The sequence below is a fragment of the Cariama cristata genome, unplaced genomic scaffold (genome assembly GCF_000690535.1).
Source record: "Cariama cristata isolate BGI_N322 unplaced genomic scaffold, ASM69053v1 scaffold15373, whole genome shotgun sequence".
Taxonomy (NCBI): domain Eukaryota; kingdom Metazoa; phylum Chordata; class Aves; order Cariamiformes; family Cariamidae; genus Cariama; species Cariama cristata.
This window is the reverse complement of record NW_009606799.1, coordinates 9,437-24,360: the sequence shown is the minus strand read 5'-3', so window position 1 is coordinate 24,360 and position 14,924 is coordinate 9,437. Positions and strand designations below refer to the sequence as shown.

Below are 14,924 nucleotides of genomic sequence, written 5' to 3'. Positions count from 1 at the left end.
GTGCATCACCATTGCTGTTATCAAAATGTTCCCAAGAACAGCAGGGTCAGATAAAAACACGTACAGCAGTACAGCAAGCAGTGAAAGCAAAAAACAGCCACTAACGAGCACTAGACTCTAATAAACAGTAAGGTAAATAAGCCCCATGGCAAGCACAGGAGACTACCAACTAATAGCTAAACAGCAATAACAGTTATAAATTTGATCTGGCACATTCCAATCAAATCCACCATTATCTCAAACCCTTTGAGCTCCATGTTGGGCATCAAAAAAGACTGTCGTGGTTTAACCCCTGCCAATAACTAAGAACCACACAGCTGTTCGCTCACTCCCTGCTCCCAATGGGATGGGAGAGAGAATCGTAAAAAAAAAGGAACATTTGTGGGTTGAGATAAAGGCAGTTTAATAGGATAGAAAAGGAATGGAAAATAACAATAATAATAATAAAAGAATTAGAATATACATAACAAGTGATGCGCAAAGCAATTTTTCAGCACCTGCTGACCGATGACCAGTCAGTTCCTGAGCAGTGGCCCCTGGCCAGCTTTCACCCTAGTTTGTATACAGAGCATAATGTCATATGGTATGGAATATCCCTTTGGCCAGTTGGGGTCAGCTGTCCTGGCTGTGGCCCCTCCCAATCTCTTGTGCACCCCCAGCCTCCCTGCTGGCAGAGGCAGCATGAGAAGCTGAAGAGTCCTTGACCACCACTTACCAACAACTAAAATATCAGTGTGTTATCACCATTATTCTCATCCTAAATCAAAACACAGCAGTATACCAGCTACTGGGAAGAAAATTAACTCTATTCCAGCCAAAACAAGGACAACAGCCTCCCTCTATAGTTGGTAGAAAGACAGAGAGGCATTTCTAGTCGTCTACAATTGATCAACCTTGAGATGGTTTCTCCACTTGTGTTTCCTGTCTCTAAAAAACCTATTACACGGTTTATTTATGTGACAAAGCTAGACTGATTCTCTAAGATTTATAAACTCAAATAAAGTCCCCTTAAGTTAACATGACCACTTATCAAGATATGTTAAAAGTGGTATTTTTTAAACCAGTTGTGGTATGGAGCTACTTGTGATACTAAGAAATTGAATTAAAAAGTCCACTGCATTTTTATATAAACCCACATTGTTTCAGAACTTCCTTATGAAAATCCATGTACCTGTCTTCTGTTATTTCCTCTTATTTGTTAAGATAACTTTGTTAAGAATCCTTCAGATTCTCAAGGGCAAGATTGCCATTTGTCTTTTGTTTATAAAGTAGCTACCATAATTCACCCATGACTAAAAACTTCTCATGGTGTCATCATCAAAGTAACAATATCTCTAGAAATCATAATCTCTGAACATTTTTCTGGTATTGGTTTCCCTTTCCTTTGTTTCTTGCAACTAAAGCTAAAACTATGCTTTTACACATGATAATTTGTTCGTATCTCATGCATTTTCAGTCTGTTACATAGCCTGTACTCCTTTTTTTCTGATAATAATGACAAAGGCTGCGAATAGAAAGTTGTAAAGGAACCAGTGTGACAGAAGGGAAACATATCTGAAGTCTAGGTGGGGAGGAAGTATTAGTGATAAACTGCCAGTTTCATGCTTTCTCTGGCAACCTACATTACCTTTTTCCCCCTAATACTACAACACCATTGAGTAGGTCTCTGACACAATGACTGCATTATCCACTGATGAAATAAGGAGCTATTATTGGTCCATGTTTCTGCATTTGACAAGGGGCAGCTATAATTTTACTTTGTGTGTGCATTTCACCTGCAGCCTTTCTGAAAGCACTCATCTGTATGCAGCAAGGCTAAGAGCCAGGCAAGCACACGTTCTGCCCCCGTCCATGGCGTGTCACAATGGCAGCACCTAGGAAATGCATTAATATTTATTGGAAGTGAACAAAGAAATCAAAGCACCTCTGTCTGCTTCCCTCTCAATTTATTCCACTTTTTATAAATTTAATTTCAGAATACTTTTGGGAGAGATAAACCCTGCACCAGTTACAGCAAGACATGAATGCACACATATGATACTCAACTGTACATGAGAAACTTCATGCTGATTTTTTTCAATGAGTTTGTGATTCCCTCCACCTTTTTAAAATTTTAACACTTTTTAATCTCTCTTCTAATGAAAAGGCATTTAATATGCACTTTCTCCTCATTAAGTACTTCTTTCTGTGTCTTCTTTAGGGTACAAGGATGCCTTCTTTCTCCTACAGTCCAGAGATCAGCTGGGCAGAACCAGAACACCACAGTCCATATGTACGCTGTGCCAACTTCACACATGAAACCATCCCAGAGGTTCACAGTAACTCGTATTTCCCCTTCCCATACCAAGAAGACCATAATGAGCAAGAAGTCTGTGTATTCATTAGTGCTGTGGATAGATACTTCCTCCAGCACCCTATTCACTTCTGTGTTTTCTGCAGGAGGGGCTGGAGGTGAAATGCCTCCTGAGGGGAGATGGAATTAACACAGTCCCCGGTATAGGATGTCTGAGGTGTATCATCTAACAGCTAAACTCTGCAGTGCTGTAGCTTTTCCCATCTGAGTACTTTCAAGTACTATTTTTTTTGGAAACTAATCTGTCACACAGTTAAGGCTTTGACCTCTTTGTGCTCTCTGGGATCTGAGTGGTTAATGAATCACCAAAACTCTTGAAGGTGGGCAAATAGTCTCCTGCAGACAACTGTACTGCCAAAACAGGCAAAGTGATATTTCCTGCAAGAAATGACTTGCCAACTCAGCCAATGAATTTAGGTTTTAGAAATTGGGTTCAAGGCCTTTGCTACATCTCTGTCACTGAGTCCCTTTCTGTCCTGTGTCTAGTCAATGGTAAATTCTGCAAAACAGAGACTGTCTATTGCCATGTTACAGCTGCAGTGTGTGGAAGCAAAAGGTTTTCAATAAATAATGAATATGATGAATATGAAAATGACTGTTGTGTTTTAACCCAAGCCAGTAACTAGGTACCACACAGCTGCTTGCTCACTCCTCCCTGACCCCAGCAGAGTGGGGAGGAGAATCAGAAAAAAGGCAAAACCCATGGGTTGAGATAAGAACAGTTTAATAATTGAAATTAAAAAAAAAAAAAGTGTAGTGAAAAGGGGTATAACAAAAAGAGGGAGAGAAATTAAACCCAAGAAAGGAAAGTGATGCACAATACAATTGCTTACCACCCACTGACCAATGAATAATAACTTGTTAGATACTGGGACAGGGATGGTCTAAGTATAAGTAAAGAAGGGCAGGCAGGCAGACATCGAACCATCACTTCCCATAAATGTGGTAATTTCCTCACACTCAGTCTCATAAAGAGACATGATGCTCACACTGCATCTTGTGATGGCAGTACCTATATTCCTTTGTAGCTGCTTGTGGGAAGGGACTGGGCACAGTAGGATGTGCTGCATGGATGGTCCTGGTTGCCATATAGAGCGGAAACTTTGCTATGGCTTCAAATATGGGAAAAGAAGTTGGATGAGTAACCAGAGCTGTGGTAGGGGAGGAGGAACTGTGGTCAAGGAAGGCAGTACAACCTGTTCCCAAGACCCTTCTTCTGTGCCCAGAGATAAAAATCTATTTCAGTAGTCTCCTGGGCAGGTACCTTTTAAAGTTGCACCAGGGGAGATTCAGACAGGACATTAGGAAGCATTTTTTTACCAAGAGGGTGGTGAAACACTGGAACAGGCTTCCTAGAGAGGTGGTCAATGCCCCAAGCCTGTCAGTGTTTAAGAGGCATTTGGGCAATGCCCTTAATAACATACTTTAACTTGATCAGCCCTGAATTGGTCAAGCAGTTGGACTAGGTGATTGTTGTAAGTCACTTCCAACTGAAAATATTCTATTCTACTCTCAAGTCTCTCTTTACTGGAGTTAAAGCATTCAATTATTTCCGAGGACTTGTAAAAGGCATAGGTTTTTCTGTTTTCTGTAGGAAAAGTCTCAATTCAGCCCAGACACTTCCAGGTGCTCTCTCAAGCTGCAAATCTCTTCCAAGTCAAACTGCCTATGATAGACAAAGGATTGTTAAAAAAAGGGGTTTGTCTGATTTGTAAATGAAGAGTTCAGTCTTTGACTGTCTGTGGTCAAGTCTGCCGTGACAACAAAAGACTCAGCAACATTATGGTCCTAGAGCTGTTAGTCTCATCTCCCCTGAGTTGCTTGACTTTGAGAAATTTCACTTTGAAAGTGTGCATGCACATTACTTCTTCAACTCCATTCACTAGCTTTTGGGTTTCAGCCTGACTTCCATTTTTGCCTATATAGTTTACCGTTTCAGCTGTACAAATTATTCTTGAAAGTTTATCAGTCTAGTTACAAATAAAAGGTCAGTAAAAGTAGAAACACAATTCTCCACCCCTTTTGCATATAACACACCTGAATGATTAATAGCTCCCAGTGATACACAGGGATTTCTTTTAATATTTTGTTTCTGTATTTTCAAATGGATTCTAACACTTTGAAGAATAAAAGGAAAGGCAAATCAGCTGATCTTTTTAAGGAGAGGTCACTTTCCACGCTAGGAGATATTGACAAAGATCATAAAGTCTTGATCTTTTCAGATGCTTACAACCAAAATATATGGTTTATAATTTAACAGTCCTCTGACCCTAATACCTGCTCATGTGTCCTGTTTATGTCTTCAGTTAAATGTAAAACTGTTGGCCAACAGCTCTATATGGCTGCATTTTACCTGTCCCCACAGCTCTGCTGAAAGCAGAGGAAGAGTGAGATGACTCAGGGGTTGTTTCCATGAAACACCTCAAAGATTTGAAGCAAAAATCTGTATGTAGACATGTTTTTTAACTATGGATAACACCTGGTGACATGAACTCTGCTTCTAATTTGCTACCATCACATGAATAACTAATTCAATAACGATGCTGTCAGCAGCAATTTGAGCTTAAATGGTTCCTGGGATATAAACTCAGTTCATCTCCATTTTGGGGATGCTAGTACAATACTCCCTAATGTTGTCACCTTTACTCCCTAAAGGTGAGTCTTCCCCAAGACTAGTATGTGTCTGTTATTTTGAAAGGATAAGAAAATAAGAAATCAGTGCCACAGCTTCCAGGATGATTTAATTCTTTGTTACTTACATATCAACATAATGTTCTTTTTTCTAAACAAAATATTACAAATATAGTAAATCGTCACTATGGCTCCACACGCTCATTTGGTAGCCCTAGGCAATAGTAATTTAACTTGTTTACCACATGAAATTGCTTTGGTTTCTCTACTTTTTTCATGATTCAAGGCAGTAAATATCCCAAAATTTAGTACTGCAGCAAGCTTATTTTAATTTGCAAAGTCAGGCACTGGAAGAAAGAGCTTAAAAAAAATTAAAAGCCAGTTAATTGCATTGCTGATTTTCTTGCTGTAGTGATAAATTTAAACCTTCATGAAAGTTACATTTACTCTAGCTATGTAGTAAAACAGCAATATCGTATTTGCTGGGTTAGTCATTCATTTTCTTCCACAGAGAGCAAAGTTTGAATTTAGCCTGACCAAAGTCAGCAAAACAAGAATTATTAGATAGTGATAACTAATAAAAATATTGGTAAAATAAGTCTGATGGTCCCAGTTAAATGTTGAATAAGCTGGAATCCATATCAGAAAACCATTGCATGGTTAACACATATGATAGTATGTGCTCCAAAGAGAGACTTAAGATGAATCGGGCATGGAAAGTGAACAAGCTTCTCAACACACTCTCCTCTAGTTAAAGGCTGACATGCTCTTGTAAAGCCAAAGGCAACCCCTGCCACATTGAAGTGTATCTTATTCTAGAAGGAAACAGCGATTTAAAATTCAGAAATATATTAATAATGGTTATTATTAATTATTAATAATATAATCTGGTATTAATGAGCGCTAGTTTGGGAATAAAACCTGACAGCTGTTCACCTGCAAGTGGTGATTTTATTGCCACACATGCTTGCCATTCCAGAGTCAACATATGTGTCAAGTGCCTAACTTTGGTACCTATAACAATGGAGTTAAGACAAGGACGTAAATCCCCTGGTGTCATACATCTCAAGAAAATACCAAAGGAATAATAATAGAAGTCTATTTTTTTTTTCCTTACTTTAGGATCAGGATATCACTGTGATTTTTTAAGAAAGAGATTGGCTAGTGTTCAGAAAGAATGGTCATATAATTGGTGAAAAAAATCGTAGAAACAGAAAAGCATCCATTTCTTGGAAGGGTTTGAAGATCTTCACTTCTCATTCTTTTTGTACCTTCTCTTCAGGATAGAGATTAATTTGGTCCCAAACACTGTTGCCTTATTTTTCTTTATTTTTGCTGCATTCAAGTGTCAACTGATGATTTGCCTTGAGTTATTACTTGCTTATTGCAAGTATAAGAAATAATAATACTACTACCACTAATAGTATGTTAGTAGAAGTTTGAATTTAATTTATTCACAGATTTTCTGTCCAACTCTGTTGGCATGTGAATACTCTGTTGACTATATAGCATTACATTTCATCAGGTTTGTTCTGCTATTCAGAGGGACATCAATAGGCTGAAGAACTGGACCCATGGAAACCTCATGAAGTTTGGCAGAAGGAAGTATGAAGTCCTCCATTTGGAGAGGAATAACTCAAGGCACCAGCACAAGCTGGTGACAACTGGTTGGAAAGCTGCTTGGCAGAGAAGGTCCTGGTGGTCCTGATGGACAACAAGCTCCAACCATGAGCCAGCAACATGCCCATGTGGCAAAAGAAAGCAAACAGCCTTTTAGGGCTGCATTAGGCACAGTGTTGCCCCCAGGTCAAGCTAGGTGATCCTTTCTCTCAGCAGCGGTGAGGCACAGCTGGGGTGATGTGTTGAGTACTGGGTTCCCCACTACTGGAGAAATGGATCCATTGGACCAAGTTCAGTGAAAGGCCACAAAGAGGATGAAGGCACTGGAGCATCTGGTGTATGAGGAGAGGCTATGAGAGCTGGAACTGTTCAGTCTGGAGAAGAGAAAGTTCTGAGGGAACTTGTCCATATGCAAAAATATTTGGTAGGCCATGTTGGGGGACTAAAGAAGATGGAGGCAGACTATTCTCAGTGGTGTCCAGTGATGGGACAAGAAGCAAAGGGGGCAAACTGAAATGCAGGAAATAGCATGTAAATGTTAGAAAATAGATTTTTTTTTGCTATGAGGGTAGTCAAACACTGGCACAGGTTGCCCAGGGAGGTTGTGAAGTCTCCATCCTTGAAACTATTCAAAACCTGACTGGATGTGGCCCTGAGCAACCTGCTTTAGGTGACCATGCTTGAGGAGAGGTTTCAACTAGATAGTCTCCAGTGATCTTTCTAGCCTCAGCTATTATGGGAATTCAAACTCACATTTCCAAATGCTCTACCCTGTTGATTTTGCTGAAGGAAAATTGTAGGTGAAGAAATATGAACTTGAAAAGGATACAGTTAGGTAATATTTGTCATTGTTTCTAGTTACAGCATGGATTTTGAGGGAACTTGGGGGAGAGTAGGTAAGTCAGCCAAGAAGTCCTAGAGTGCTCACACTGACAGTCCTGCCACCTTGATCAGCTGCCCCTTTTTGAGGAAAAAGTGAAAAAAAAAATCCAGGAAAACACAGCTCAACATTAGGAAAGTCCTGTGGGTGTGTGGGGGTTTATGGTTTTTTTTTTTGTTGTTGTTGATTTAGGGTTTTTTTTTGGGTTTTGGTGGTTTTTTTTTAAAGTATTTTATATTTAAGTTTTTAAGACAAAAGGATGCAGAAACGCAGAGTCATGGAAAACGACACCTAGGCCATAAACGGAGGGATTCAATTGCCTGAGCATAAGTGTATGCTGCCATTTTAAGCATGTGAAATATTTCACTGCTTTCTTGCTGCCACTCCAGAGGAATCTGGGTCTCCTGTGTTTCTGTGTTAAATCTATTAAACCTGTGTAAAAGTCTTGAATGTTACTGGGCATCTCAAATGGTATGAGGCATATATTTAGGATACCTGCTTGGGACTCAGCACTTGCACTTGCAGCCATTTTGACTTTTGTGTGGCTATATCATCAGCAGACAGATTTACCAGATTCTTTAACACAGCCAGGAAAAGACAGATTTTTTACCAAACTGTAGATAACTTTACCAGGTCACAGAGATCTGCTAACAGTTTGCTTTTTGTATGCATGTTCATACACCACTTTGCATAATTTTCTCATGAAAATTGTCTCTGTAATGAAGCATCATACCTTGAAAATCCTCAGCTCTCTTCTGCTCCTAACAATGCTTATTGCCTGTATCCTTGATAATTTAAATAATATCAAATAGACAATTTGTGTAACAGGATATGACAGCATCCTCACAAAAGCAGAAAGAAAAGCAAATAAAGACCAAGCACTCTCCCACCTTTCAGACCCAATTCCTGATCCTCAGTATTAACTTTGTTATTTCTTTTAATCTGTTTGGAGAAACCACTCCTGGACAGGGCATCCTTATTGCAGGGATCATTAATTTGAAGAGCAGCAAACGAAAAATAGGGAATTGTATTTCAGTCACAAAACGGATCAAAGAAAACTTTCCTAGGGCAAGGTGCTGTTGTCAAGATTGTCCTGAAGAAAGGAAAATCATTACAGAGGATTATCTATAACAGTGATTCTCAACCTTTCTTTCAGCCCATATACCCCAAGGCAGAAATACAGTGTGACTGATTATGATTACCACACACGCACACAAAGACCCACTCTTCTACAGATATATTTTTGCACATGTTCTATAATGTCTCGTGATATTATTCCTAAAAACAGGCCCACTATGGACAAATGCACATGCTCAGCTTAAAAATAATAATAATACTAATAACGAAAATATATATTCTCTTCAATCTCCCAGGCAGTGTGACTCAGCAAATATTAAAAAATGAATCCTCTGTTTGGAGAATGATGTGACAAGAGATTAATTCTGTAGCTCTTCCTCAGTTACTGCTCACTGGAGCTTCACAAAGGTCACCATTTTAAGGTGATTTTTCTGGAGAGACATTGATCCTTTCACTTCCAATTATCCCTGGATGGGATGCAACTAATGAAAAGGTATCCTTTAATTTTATTAACTTGGGGTACCCTTGGACCTTACTTGGGTTGTGGGACACTACCTATATCTGTGCTACCCCGTAATGGATTCCATTCTCAAGGCTCCCCAACTTTGCAGCAGCTTGTACCTATGCAGCTAAATCTGCTTTCCCCCCAGATCCATGTGGTCTGATACTTGCTGCCTAATGGGAACACTGTTTTGTCATGCTACACCTATTTCTGAATATCTAAGAGACTGAGATATGCTGTCATGGGCTAATACCATGCAGGAAGCATGCTAGCAATTAACTACTATCACTTAAACACAGTTGAATACAGCACACAATTCAGGACTATATTGTGGTCCTGTTTAGATTTCTAGTGTAGGCATAACTCCTCTGGCACAGTAGCATGTTCAGCTAATGGACAAAACTGTTTCCAGGGTCTTGCTCTTCATGGCAGGGATTTTAGAGTTCTTGTAGCTGTTATTGAATACTCAGAGCAATGAAACCCTTTCCCAGAGTGAGGCTTAGAGCTTCTTCCACAACACAAATTGTAGAAAGAAGCATATTTCATAGCAGAGGACTCAGCACTTGGCTTCGTAACATTTCAGCGTACCCAGCCTCAACTCAAAAGCTAAAAGACATTGAAGGTTATGTTATGATCTTCCTGAAAACATATATTAATCTCTGTCCCAGTGGTAGGCATGAAAGAAATGAAATCACATGCAGGAGAGGAAAAAAGAAGTCTTGTTTCTTATTCTCCGTCCTCCTCACCAAGTTTGCTGTGGGAGTGCAGCAAAGCATTTTTCCTTTCTTATTTTTTCAATTATCAGAATGGATATAGTAATACCTTCCTCACAGTCATAGTATAAAGATATTATCATCTATAAAGTCATTTTAGGTCCTTGGCTAGAACTTGCAAGGTGATAGTGAAGACATTTTTTATGAGACAGTATTATGACATTTGTTAAATGGGTCCTAGTTCACAGTTCAGAAAAAACTTCTTCCTAAAATGATCATGACGAAGAAATGCAAAGAAGAGTAAAGGATATCAACTTCCAGGCTTACTAAGACAAAAAAAAAATAAAAAAGGAGGTTCTGCAAAAAATACATGAACATGTAAAATCAAAAATCTTATTATGATCAGAAAGCTGCAACATGTCTCCTGTGAAGAGATTCTGAGAGAGTGGTGATTGTTCAGCCTGGAGAAGAGAAAGCTTCGGGGACACCTTATTGCAACCTTTCTGTATTTAAAGGGGACTTACAAGAAGGATGGACAGAGGACTTTTTACCAAGGCCTGCAGTGACAGGACAAGGGACAATGGTTTTAAACTAAAAAAGAGTAGATTTAGATTCGATATAAGGAAGAAATCTTTTATTATGAGGGTAGTGAGGCAGTGACACAGGTTGCCCAGAGAAGTTCTGGATGGCCCATTCTTGAAATTGTTCAAAGTCAGGTTGGATGGGGCTTTGAGCAACTTGATCTAGTGAAAGATGTCCCTGTCTACGACAGGAGGATTAGACTAGATGATCTTTAAAGGTCCCTTCCAACCCAAACCATTCTGTGATTCTACAAAATCCTAGCACAATGTACCATAATAAAAATGCATTTTCCCAGACAAGCACAAACAGAATTTTTATGTGATGAAATATTACAACTATTACTAGATCACAGAAACATTGTGAACTGGTTGTGTTATGCTGTGGATTAGAGAGGTCATTATCTAGGACAGTGCTTAAAATACCTCTCTAGTCTTTCTGTTGTATGAATCTCACTTGGAGTGGTACTATCTTGGAGCTGAAAAAAAGCAGAATGAAATGAAGTTACCATCACAGCATGCTTCAGAGAGAACTCAGTGCATTGCGATTACACATACTACACACTTCTGCATTTCCCTTGGAAGCAAGACAGCTGTAGATGGCCATAGAGGCACAGCAGATGCTCAGTGCCAATTGTTAAACCCTAGTGGTTACTTTAATTGCCCCTTTCCATGAATTTGAGATGTTGCCATGGTAGGATAGCAACAGAGGTTGCTGTCACTCAAGTCCTCTGAACCTACAGTTCTGCCTGAAAAAAAAAAATGCACCCAGTTAAAAGGAAAAGAAACTTCCATAGGCTTATGACAAGCTTGTAAGCAAAAATGTAAAGGGAAGTGAAAGGAGGAGGGGGAAGTTTTGACTTAGTTGTAGATTCAAGGTTTTACCTGAAAGTTTCATAAGGCAGCTGTGAGTGTTTTATGAGAGACAGGATCCTCAGCAGCAAAGTTACAGCATGATGGACTCTGACATTTTGTAAAACCATAAAACGTGTCAGTAGCTTTAGGAATGCTTTGACCTCCTGAGGTTCCTGTCCAATTTAGCTATAGCAACTGTTCGATTCTCACAATTAATGGTTACATTCAGTCAAGGGAGGGAGAGAAAAGGGTGACAGGAAACATCACCTTAAAACAAAGACAGCGTTTCTTTTTTTCTGCTCTAGTTCCAATTTCAGAGACCCTACCCACCTCCATTCTTCCCTGTGTGTTAAATATTTTCATAGCTCTAATTTTCCCTTGCATCTATATTTGCAGGCCTCTTGCCCTGTAAATATGCATTAATGGAATAATTCTCCTCATCTGATTTTTTAACTAATAAATCATAAGGTTATTTTGCAGACATTTTATTTTACATTTGATAGTTCTTACACAGACCCCATGTTAGCCTGGTTGGTTTGTTGTTTCTTCTGGTTTGAGCATAATCATGCTGATGTCTGTAATTTAGGTATCACGGCTTTTCTCCAGAGCAAAAAAGTCACTTTGAGACCTTGAACATCCCAAAAGCAAGAGCAGACACATGGGGGACTTAATCTATGGTTGGAGGATGAGTCTTGCTAGCTACTAGATGAAAGGTGGCAGCTTAAGAGAGCACTACAGAGTGGAGTAATCTCCTTTCCCCACATTACTACAAAACAGATGAGACATTATGAAACAAAAGAATACTTATATCTTGTCTTCTTTTACACTTACATTTCCACATGAGGAAGAGAGGAGAGGAAAGCACTCTCCAAGAAACTTGAACAATAGAAGTTTTGAGAAAGAACCTGTTGGTCAAACAGCAACGTGTGTTGCTAAGGCAGGTCCACCCTGTGAGGCAGCACAGAGCTTCACACGTGTTCACATACATGACAAGATAATTCAGATCTCGCTCAGTGATCAAGCACAGATTTCCCAGTAAGGTCTTCTCCGCTGCCACTACATGATACTATACATTTGTTTCAGATTTGTCCCGTTTACAAGAATGATTATTAGTCATGTATTGCAACTCCAGTGTACTTCTGGTGCATATGTCTTCCTGGGATTTTCTAGATATAAGCAGAGAAATGCAGCTGTGGAAATCCTTTCCCTGGGACGTTGCAGATACTAGAAGTTGACAAGGTATGAAGAGGAGCCTGGACAAGTTTGCAAGGAAAAAGTCCATCAAATCCACGCAGTAAATGCATGGAAAACATCCTATCTCAAAAAGGTTTTTTATCCTCAGTTAATAAGTGGCTGGGAGAGACACTAGAGGTGGAACCATACATGCTTGCTTTGATATTGTACATGTTCATTGGCATCCAGTTTTGACTGTTGTTGGAGATGTTAGAAGGATCTTTTTGACTCATTGTAGGTGGCCTTACATTTTTATGGTTTTAGAGATCCTTAAACATGCTCCTTCAAAATGTGTCTTACCTTTCCCTAAATATGGACTAGGGGCATGTAGAGAGGGGAGATGCTCCTGTGATGGTCATGATGTAGGTAACCACCATTGTTACACTCCTGAAGACACCTGCAAGGCAATGAACTAGGCAACCTTCACCTGTAAGCCGGCACTCATGGATAAATTTGATGCTTTCTCTGAAATGCCTTGCCAAGTTCTGCGAGGGTGAGTTTGCACAGATACTTCACTCCCTCGAGCGTAGAGTGGGCAGTCTCATGGATTGAAAGAATGTGACTAATGTTATTCTTGCTCAATTGCTCTACATCTCAGTCATCTTTAAAGCTGCCAAAGAACAAGCCAGGCAGAATCTTGTTCATCGCATTCCCCGTGGCTTGAGTGGGACAGGACAGCCCCAGAGATGCCTCAGGTGTCAGGACAGGGAAGAAGAGTTGCAAGGGGAAAATTAACAATAGGAATAAGTAAGATTAAAGATATGTGACAAGCCTGGGAAAGGTATGTGAGACTTGAGAATGGAGATGTAAATGAGAGTACATTAGACCCTGTAGCTGAGTACAAAGTCTAGCAAGAAAGAAAATCAGTCAAATGTCAGATTTGTACTTCCAGCCTTGTTTAAATTATTGTTTCCAAAAACATTTACAGATATATAGCTTTTGTCTTGAAGGGTCCTCATAACTCAGTAAGATAGATTGGAAGGTCATAAGTGTTTGGAGAATGGGACTGTATCTTCCTGTTTGTTCATACAGAAGTTAGTAATAGGGATCCATTTCTTGATGTGAACAATTCCCAGTATACACATTATTACATCTTTTTGACACATTCTGCTGTCATCCTTTTGGATATTTTTCTCAGAAAATCTATACATTAACACCTGGAATATCCCATAATTTAAGACAACACAGAAACAAAACCATCTTTTAACCGGTGCCACTTTTTCTTGTATCTGAATATGGACGCTAAAACTCAGTTTGTTGTCCATCTATGGGTCTCCATCTCCACACAGAAGAATGTGACTCTTGGGACCGGATTACATTTCTTCACATACACATAGGTGGTAACTAGAGGTGAGGTTGACTCCAGCATTCACTCAGTGACTGCAAGAAAACAAATTTTCTGTGTCTTAGAATAAAATGCCTTACCTGGCAGTGTTCATACTAATTCTGTTTTCTCAGAATAAATATGGCACAAAATAATTATGTTGTTTTTCCTTTCAGTTCTTCACTGATGATGAAATCTTTCTACTGTCACAGAGTAGTGTTTGTTAACTTTCTGGAATCTTGTATAAATATTATATGTATAAAACTTCAGTATGAATAAGATGCTGACAACTGAAATCCTTGTCAGTTTCTGTCCAATCACAAAGAAATTTATGTCATCCTTCTCAGAGTTGGTGAATTATTTCAAAAGATAATATATAGATTATTATAATGGTATCTGAAAATGATGATTATTTTTTTAAAATATATTGTGCTTTTTCAATATAGGAATTGATATTTATTCTTTACTAGTTCATGCTGTTATATAAAAGAAAGCTCCAGAAATATGATTGTGTTAATTATTTACAATATATTTTATTTTTGTAGCAGTTCCTGTACAAGGTATATAAAAAGCAAATGCTGGGAGTTAGGATATAAGCTTTTTAACACCCTTGTAAGAGAAATAAATATCACAGCACTTATCTTACAGATGGGGAAATTAGGTCATGAAGGATACAAGGGCTGTATTCTGAGGACATAAATTGCTCTGTGTCACATACCTTCCACCATTAAGCTTTCTGAATGAGGTATTTGAAGCTCTAAGATCTCTGTATTGACTAAGATAGGGACTTGGGTGGAATTTAGATTGTCTGGACATATCCCAGCCTACTTCCTCAAAGTCATGAGAGGAATCCGAGACAGAGTTTAACAAGATGTATGCTTGTAACCAATGGGAATCCTACCAAAATATTTTCCATTTAGAAACCTAAACCAATTTCTGAATAATACAAGTATGGCACAGATTTTGTACCATAAACTTACTTTTATAGTTGTTCCAGGTTACTCCTGGCCCATAGAGCTCACTTTTTTGACACTTCTCCCTTTCTTTTTTGTGATATCTCTTTTCCTATAGCACTCATTGTGTTGTGATTGTCTTGTGTCCCTTTTCACAGACAACAGAAGTACCTGCAGATGCCAGGCATGGAATTTTTCCTTCCAG

General features: G+C 39.0%; 1 pseudogene; it reads right to left on the bottom strand.

The window, feature by feature from the left end:
- Positions 1-12,759: 12,759 nt before the first annotated feature.
- On the bottom strand, positions 12,760-13,132 carry LOC104158767 (annotated as a pseudogene).
- Positions 13,133-14,924: the final 1,792 nt, after the last annotated feature.